The following is an 8,453-nucleotide window of genomic DNA, read 5'->3' on the forward strand; positions in this document are numbered from 1 at the left end:
CGAATACAAGTGTAGACTTTACCGTGAAATGCTTACTTACAAGCCCTTAACCAACAGTGCAGTTCAAGAAGAGTTAAGAAAATATTTACCAAGTAGACTAAAATAAAAAATAATAATGAAAAGTAATACAATAAGAAAAACAATAACGAGGCTATATACAGGGGGCTCCGGTACCGAGTCCGTGTGCGGGGGTACAGGTTAGTCGAGGTAATTTGTACATGTAGGTGGGGGAAAAGTGACTATGCATAGATAATAAACAGCGAGTAGCAGCAGTGTACAAAAAGGGAGGTGTGGGGGGGGTCAATGTAAATTGTCCGGTGGCGATTTTATTAATTGTTCAGCAGTCTTATGGCCTGGGGGTAGAAGCGGTTGAGGATCCTTTTGGTCCTAGACTTGGCACTCCGGTACAGCTTGCCATGCGGTAGCAGAGAAAACAGTCTATAACTTGAGGGTCACTGACAATTTTATGGGCTTTCCTCTGAAACTGCCTATTGTATAGGTCCTGGATAGCAGGAAGCTTGACCCCAGTGATGTACTGGGTCGTTCGCCCTACCCTCTGTAGCGCCTTACGGTCAGATGCCGAGCAGTTGCCATACCAGGCGGTGATGCAACCGGTCAGGATGCTCTCGATTGTGCAGCTGTAGAACCTTTTGAGAATCTGAGGACCCATGCCAAATCTTTTCAGTCTCCTGAGGGGGAAAAGGTTTTGTTGTGCCTTCTTCACAACTGTCTTGGTATGTTTGGACCATGATCGTTTGTTGGTGATGTGGACACCAAGGAACTTGAATCTGTCGACCCGCTCCACTACATCCCCGTTGATGTTAATGGGGACCTGTTCGGCCCGCCTTTTCCTGTAGTCCACGATCAGCTCCTTTGTCTTGCTCACATTGAGGGACAGGTTGTTGTCCGGGCACCACCAGGTCTCTGACCTCCTCCCTATAGGCTGTTTCATCGTTGTCGGTGATCAGGCCTACCACTGTTGTGTCGTCAGCAAACTTAATGATGGTGTTGGAGTCATGTTTGGCCACCCAGTCGTGGGTGAACAGGGAGTACAGGAGAGGACTAAGTAAACACCCCTGAGGGGCGGCCCTTCAGGAAGTCCAGGATCCAGTTGCAGGACTTCTTGACGGGCCGCCCCCAGGTGGTAAGAGTAGGCAACAACACGTCTGCCACGCTGATCCTTAACACTGGTTACTGGCCCAATGCTCTTAACAGTTGGGGTACCTGACACCCTAAACCGTTTTTAATGAATTTGCTGAGAGGGCTGGCTGGTGGTAAAGAGTCTTCAGTGTCAAATTAAATAATAGGGTGCTAAATCTATTACCTTCTACAATAGCTTACTGATAAATGAGACAGCTAACTACCCTCCACTCACAGTCAATCTCAGATGAACTATCAAAACAAGAGGATATTTTTCCATCCTGCTTCATGGACAGACAAGGCACCCAGTGGATTCTCTAGCAGTCTCCAGGAACATTGAATTAGGAGTTGAGGAAAGCACTTGATCTGCCTTCATGCTCTTTTAATTACACATGGCTGGGTGGGTTCCAATCCCCAGAGACCAACTGGTAATTCACACGTCAGGAGTCAGGATCACAGCTTTCACCTCCCTTGCCTGGCAGCTTAATATCACCCTACCCTACCTAAACAGGAGGGGAGAAGAGAGAGGAAGGGAGGGACAGAAAGAGAGCCATGCCAATAAAGCCCTTGAATTGAGAGAGAGGGCGTGCGGTAAAGAGAAAGGAGGGAGGAGGAGAGGGGAAGGGGGGAGAAGAGAGAGGGAGGGAGGGACAGAAAGACAGAGAGAGGGGGGGGGGGCTTATATCCCTCAGGGCAGAGTAGAGTTAATGCAGTGAGCCACCTGACAACACACAGGGGGCCAAAAGCTGCTGTCAATCTTTCAGACAGAATCCATCAGAATCACAACCTGTGGAAGCCAATTGCCCCTCTTTGTTTCCACTCCCACTATCACAATGGAAGGGATTAGACCAAGAGAAAGATTACATTTTGGCATTGTAATTGGGAATGTTTGTCATCACCTGTTGTCCCTGTACTCTTGTCCAATCAGAGAGCTGGATAGTGTTCTTACCAGGAGCTTCACTAAGACAGTCACTGCCGGATTACACCCTTCTCACAATCACACACCAGCAGAGAACAACAGCCCTGTCTCTGTGTGAAAGAATAGCATATTTCCCACTATACTAAAGTGCTCCCATCAAATTCTACAGTCCTTTTAATACATCAGAGTTTTGAGTGAAAAAAAATCACACTGATTTGAGGTCTTAAACTGTTATCTTTCCCAGTGAGGAAGAAGTGACAGACATGGTTTGTGTTGTTGGCTGCTGGCAGTGAGTTGTGTAATACTGTAGCTTCAGTCTTACCTGTGACCTGTGACTACGGCAGTGGAGGAGGCGATTTGAGAGATAGGAGATCAGTGAGAATGTGTATGCCCACAGAAACACACACAGTCAACCCTAGCAAACGTCTGATCACAGTCAACTGACATCTACAGTAATTAAGGACAGCATGCATGAAATAAACCCTCTACATACAGCTAGTATAGAAGTAGCATACATGTAGCGGCATACACACACTCACACACACACACAAACACAGACAAACACATAGACACGCACACACATAGACAGACAGACAGACAGACACGCGCACACACACACACAAACACGCACGCACGGACACACACACACACACACGCACACACACGCACATAAACACACCTTTGTCTGAGATCAGTGACAGGCTGTCTCAGAACTGTGATGAAACATGGAGCACTCTCTGAGTCCCCGTTTCTACTCTCCAGTCTGCAGTAGCAGCAGAGCAGTTCTCCTTGGCTGGGTTTAATTACAGATGAAGGGATAATCCAGAGGCCAAGGGTCCGGCCAGAGGCTGGAAGAGCCGATGAGCAGTGTGTGTGTGCGTGTGCATGTGTGTGTGGCTGGGTGTGTGTGGCTGAGTGTATGTGGCTGGGTGTATGTGGCTGGGTGTATGTGGCTGGGTGTATGTGGCTGGGTGCAAGATGTTGTTTTTTTGGGGGGCCGTATGTGTATGGCTGGGTGTGTGTGCATGGCTGCTCGTGTGTGTGTGTGTGTGTGTGGGTGTGTGTGTGTGTGTGTGTGTGTGTGTGTGTGTGTGTGTGTGTGTGTGTGTGTGTGTGTGTGTGTGTGTGTGTGTGTGTGTGTGTGTGTGTGTGTGTGTGTGTGTGTGTGTGTGTGTGTGTCTGCGAGAGGAGTTGGGATCGCTGACTCTGGGATATTGGAGAAAAGCAATCAGACGACGGACGACGGATACATCACCTGGTGATCTATGGCCAGTCGTAAAACACAATGGCACCCGGAGGTATACTGCCCTGCTCTGCCCTGCTAGCCTAATGACAAGGTGAGAGAGGAGGATTCCAATGTGGCTCTAGACAACTTTCAAGTTGAACTTAGTGTAGACTGTTCACCGTTACAGTAGGAACTTATAATGCCTTTCAGGCATATGGATATGGGAAATAGAGATTGCAGTTAGAAGATCTGCCAGCTGGAAGGAGACAACATGACTTCGAACTCATATTTCATTTCAGATTGACATTTTGATCAGTGCGGTGTGTGTGCATGTGTGTGCGTGTGTTTGCTCACGCGGAAGCGAAGGTTTCCTGACTAATTGATGAGAAATGGATTGTCATGTGGCTTCCGAGAATGTTTTATAACAATTCCCAGAGTGACCCAACGGCTCAGAAATTCCAATTAATAAAGATTATCTCTCTTTCTACAGACCTCATTCTCCTTCTTAATTAAAACAAGGTGATTGAAGAGAGAGAAAAAACATCACACAGATGAACCAATATCCCCATGAACATTCAAACAACACTCTTCTACAGCGAAACCAAAACAATTCACACTGAAAACATAAAAAACTTGTTTAACACCAGATTAATGGGAATAAGGTAGGGCCTGAATGGATTGTGTTAAATAGGCCACCGTATCATTGGCTTCCAGTGTTAGAGAACCAACCTTGAGTTGAAAAGGCAGGATTCTTGCCCATGCTGAATGAGAGAAACCACCTCACAAGCACAGCTGCAACTCCTCCAGAGGACTGGAAGACTAGAGATCAAATCGAACCAACCACACTAGTGTCTCCTGACTTCATTTACTTATTATTTTTTAGCTCCTAGTGGAGCAAAGGGCCTCATACTAGAGAGCCTGCAATACATTTACTGACCTGGAGGGAAAGAAATCCCTAGGTATTTCAAGACATCTAGACTGACCTGGAGGGAAAGAAATCCCTAGGTATTTCAAGACATCTAGACTGACCTGGAGGGAAAGAAATCCTAGGTATTTCAAGACATCTAGACTGACTGGAGGGAAAGATCCCTAGGTATTTCAGACATTTAGACTGACCTGGAGGGAAAGAAATCCTAGGTATTTCAAGACATCTAGACTGACCTGGAGGGAAAGAATCCCTAGGTATTTCAAGACATCTAGACTGACCTGGAGGGAAGAATCCCTAGGTATTTCAAACATCTAGACTGACCTGGAGGGAAGAAATCCTAGGTATTTCAAGACATCTAGAGCTGAACGCTGGAGGGAAAGAAATCCCTAGGTATTTCAAGACATCTAGACTGACCTGGAGGGAAAGAAATCCCTAGGTATTTCAAGACATCTAGACTGACCTGGAGGAACTGACCACTAGGTATTTCAAGTTGTATAGTAATAAGAAAGATCAGAAATCTGAAACAATCAGAAACTATCTATGGACAAAACACAAGACTCCAGATAATCTATGTATTGTGGGAAATCCCGTTTCTTGTTCTGAATCCCCTTGAGAAACCATTATTTTGAAAAGCTTGATGCCATCTACTAATTTGTCAATCCTGACAGTATGACACAACCATGACATGTGACAAATAACATGATTGATGGTACATGGATTATCGAACACAGAGACAAACAGCTATATGAATCTCTACTGTCTGACAGTTATAACAGATGGACCGGATATAAAGATCCATTTGTCATCAACGGCCATTATGTGAGACAGTGATGAGTAGAGGGATTCTAACAAAGCAAGGACCATTTCCCTACAACAGGAGAATGACAAATCAATCAGAGACGGTTGATTATATGTATGGTAGAGTGGAAGAATGGGAGGGAGGGAGAGAGGGGGAGAGAGAGAGATGGAGAGAGAGACCCAACATTTGTCCACTATAGGAAAAATGGACTACACAGTTATATGAATGAGAAATAAGAATACCCTTTTGGGGTTCTACAAATGGCCGCACAGTTCAAAAAGGTTCCTCGAGGATCCCCTGTGTAAATGTTCAAACCTGAACTTTTTTGTGATGGGAGAGGTTGAATTTGGAACCTTTTAAATTATATAGTGTAGCCTTGCAGAAGATTGGATTTGTGGCTTATTGGAGGTGTGGCGTTCAGATAGATAATTTTGGCCACCCATTAGTGTAAATGTCATTCCTGTTCACCATGTTAAGTTTCTACACTGCAAAAGTAAATTTTCTTTAAATCGTTTTGCATATTACATACAGTATTATAATATAATATTAACATGGCTGATTACATAAATTAATAAAGAGGTAACTATTACAACTTTGGGTAATGCATATGCTCTTGAGGAACTCAAACACTACCATAACCCTAATTAAAGTTAAAAACCTGTCAGTGTTCAACTTTAACATGTGATGACAATACAACTGAACAGATAAACAGGAATCACGTTTACTCCCACGGGTGGCGTAAAAAAAGCCACGCCCCTACCAAGCCACACCTCCAGTCCAGGGTTCCTCCAGGAACCCCTCAGCTAACCAAAGGTGCAAATATTAACCATTGACTAACAAGGGTTCCTCGTGCCACCACGAATTCTAAGAGTGTAGACTGTACTTTCCCACATATCTCATGGAGCCGTGGCCATGTCATATCAGTTTCCTAAGTAAAGGGAGCCAATCAGAGCTTCATCTGGCCCACACTGAGGTAGAGAGCAACAAAGGAGTTCCATGTAGCTGTCTCCTGCAAGACTCCTCAATGAAATGACCTGGCAGTGAAAAAACCTTGTTCTAGTTCTAGTTGAAACTAATCCTCCTAACGCTAGAGAGGAAGTGAACACTGAACTGAGCACATAAAGACAATACAGACTGGTGAGCCCTGGAATTATGGATTGATTCAATCATCAAGCAAAGGAAATCATTAGAATTGTTAATGTGATGACCTCATCAAGATTGCATTAATCAAGACATAAAAGGGAGAGTTCAGATAAAGGCTAACAAAAGCAGTTAAAAGCAGACATTTATACAACAAAATGTGTGTATATATATATATATCTAAGAAAATAATACACAGAATAGTGAGTATTGATTTGGTAAATAGGCAAGAGACAGACCTCTGGAATGGAAATCAACAACTGAATAAATGCAAAGATAAGAACTCTGAGGTAACACAGGGTCACATAAATGGGGTAGAGGGATTTCAGGCGGGTTTTGTTTGGCCAATAATAGGGCCCCATGGAACAGTGCCATGGACGCTACTACAGCAGACTGTATTGATTTCAGCTGGGAGGAGATGTGCTGATTAAAATGACTGCCATTGTGTTTTGTTTTGGTCTGTGTGTGTGTGGGGGTGTGTGTGTGTCCTCCACATTCTCCTTATTACATTACCAGGTAGTGTTGTCACCCTCAGTGTATTACAGTGAGGACTACACTACTACACTCACACACTGTCTCTCCAAGGCCACTTTTAGTAATTGAATAACAGACTTGTAGGCAATTCAGTGGCTTGACAGTAAGCTGTCGGACACGGCGGCAGATATCACCCTTTCTTGTCTAGAACAGACCATATAGTCTAGCCTTTTCTATTCTGTTCCTCTATAAGTGACGCTACAATTGAAAAGCATCCATAATTAGCGTAATTGACTGAAATCAATGAACTATCACAAATACTACAAGCCAGTGTGTTTTTGAATTGGTTCTAGGTCTAGTCATTGGCAGACAGAAATGATGCTCTCATTGATGCCTTCAAGGTTTAGCAATTCATCATACATTCAGCACCTCACCAACTTTTAACAAAGACTCATAAATCTGTGTGTGACCTCATCTCCTACACTACCTAATATATTTGAGCACCTCTTTGAGCACCTGTTTGAGTCTAATGCAGGGGTCTCCATCCCTGTTCCTGGAGAGCTACCATCCTGTAGGTTTTTGCTCCAACCCCAGTTGTAACTAACCTGGTTCAGTTTATCAAACAGTTGACTATTAGAATCGGGTGTACTAGATTAGGGTTGGAGTGAAAACCTACAGGATGGTAGATCTCCAGGAACAAGGTTGGAGAGCCCTGGTCTAATTACTTTAATGTGTTTAATATCACATTTTCTGCTCAACTAAGCAGCTTTAAACATGCTGCATGATTAAGCAAAGGAATGGATTTGAACAGTCTGGTGAAGCTCTCACACATACGGCCTTTAGGGACCGGGGTTGTGTAGTACTACTAGCTGCCAAAAACGTTTCAGGCTCTTTTTAAATCAGAACTTTCCTCTTGTTTCTTGGCTGACATTCATGAAGTAGGCCAGAGTAGTGTCTCTACATTTTCCAGGACAAGGTTTGATCTTACTCACGAGTTGGCTGATGGCGTTGATACATCGTCTGTAGGTTACACACTCTCTCTGTCTTCTAAAACCATTTTTTTTTGAGGTGGGTTTAAAAATCTGCCATTTTCAACATGACTACTATTATGGTTTATCTGTAAGAGTGCATGGGGAGGTTCCGTTAAGAGATTTATAATAAATGCTTTGGGTACTATCACTAAGAGGGTTAAATGTAACCAACTATAGACTCAGATTCAGAACCCTAACCAATCACAGACACACATTAAGAACCCTAACCAAGCAGACACAGATTCAGCACTATCTAACCACTTACAGACACACATTCAGAACCCGAACCAATCAAAGACACAGATTCAACACCCTCTAACCAATTACAGCCAGAGATTCAGTTGGATATGGAACAGTTAACAGACTGACAGATCATCAGGCCTACAAATAGGACATATCCATCATTTTAATAATATTCCTATTTAAATGCATGAAGAAATGCTTTCCTGCAGGCTGTCCCATGCATTCAAATGGCAGGGCTTCTGGTTTAGGCTGATGTGCTGATAGAACTCAGTGAGCTTCTCCAGTCTGGCATCTCACATAGATGGCATTGTTGACATTTTGAGGGCTCTTCCTCGAACTAAGCCTTTAAGTAGTGCATCACATTTGTCTTCTGAGGAAAAACCAATGTTGGGATATTTGTAATGGTCTTTCACCTAACCCCATATCCTATTGTATGATGCATTTATGTATGCAAAAGAGGTCATTCGCTGAAGGCAACATATTCCACATTCTTGAAAAGAAAAGTAATTTTCCCTGTTTTCAAAGGAACAATTTCATACTTCTCTGCCTTTCTT

At 43.7% G+C, this 8,453-nt stretch overlaps 1 pseudogene; it reads left to right on the forward strand.

Annotated features, from left to right (window-relative positions):
* Positions 1-1,122, forward strand: part of LOC111972966 (sterile alpha motif domain-containing protein 5-like) — a 4,497-nt pseudogene extending 3,375 nt beyond the window's left edge.
* The last annotated feature ends 7,331 nt before the right edge of the window (positions 1,123-8,453 follow it).

Source organism: Salvelinus sp. IW2-2015, linkage group LG14 (genome assembly GCF_002910315.2).
Source record: "Salvelinus sp. IW2-2015 linkage group LG14, ASM291031v2, whole genome shotgun sequence".
NCBI classification, from domain to species: domain Eukaryota; kingdom Metazoa; phylum Chordata; class Actinopteri; order Salmoniformes; family Salmonidae; genus Salvelinus; species Salvelinus sp. IW2-2015.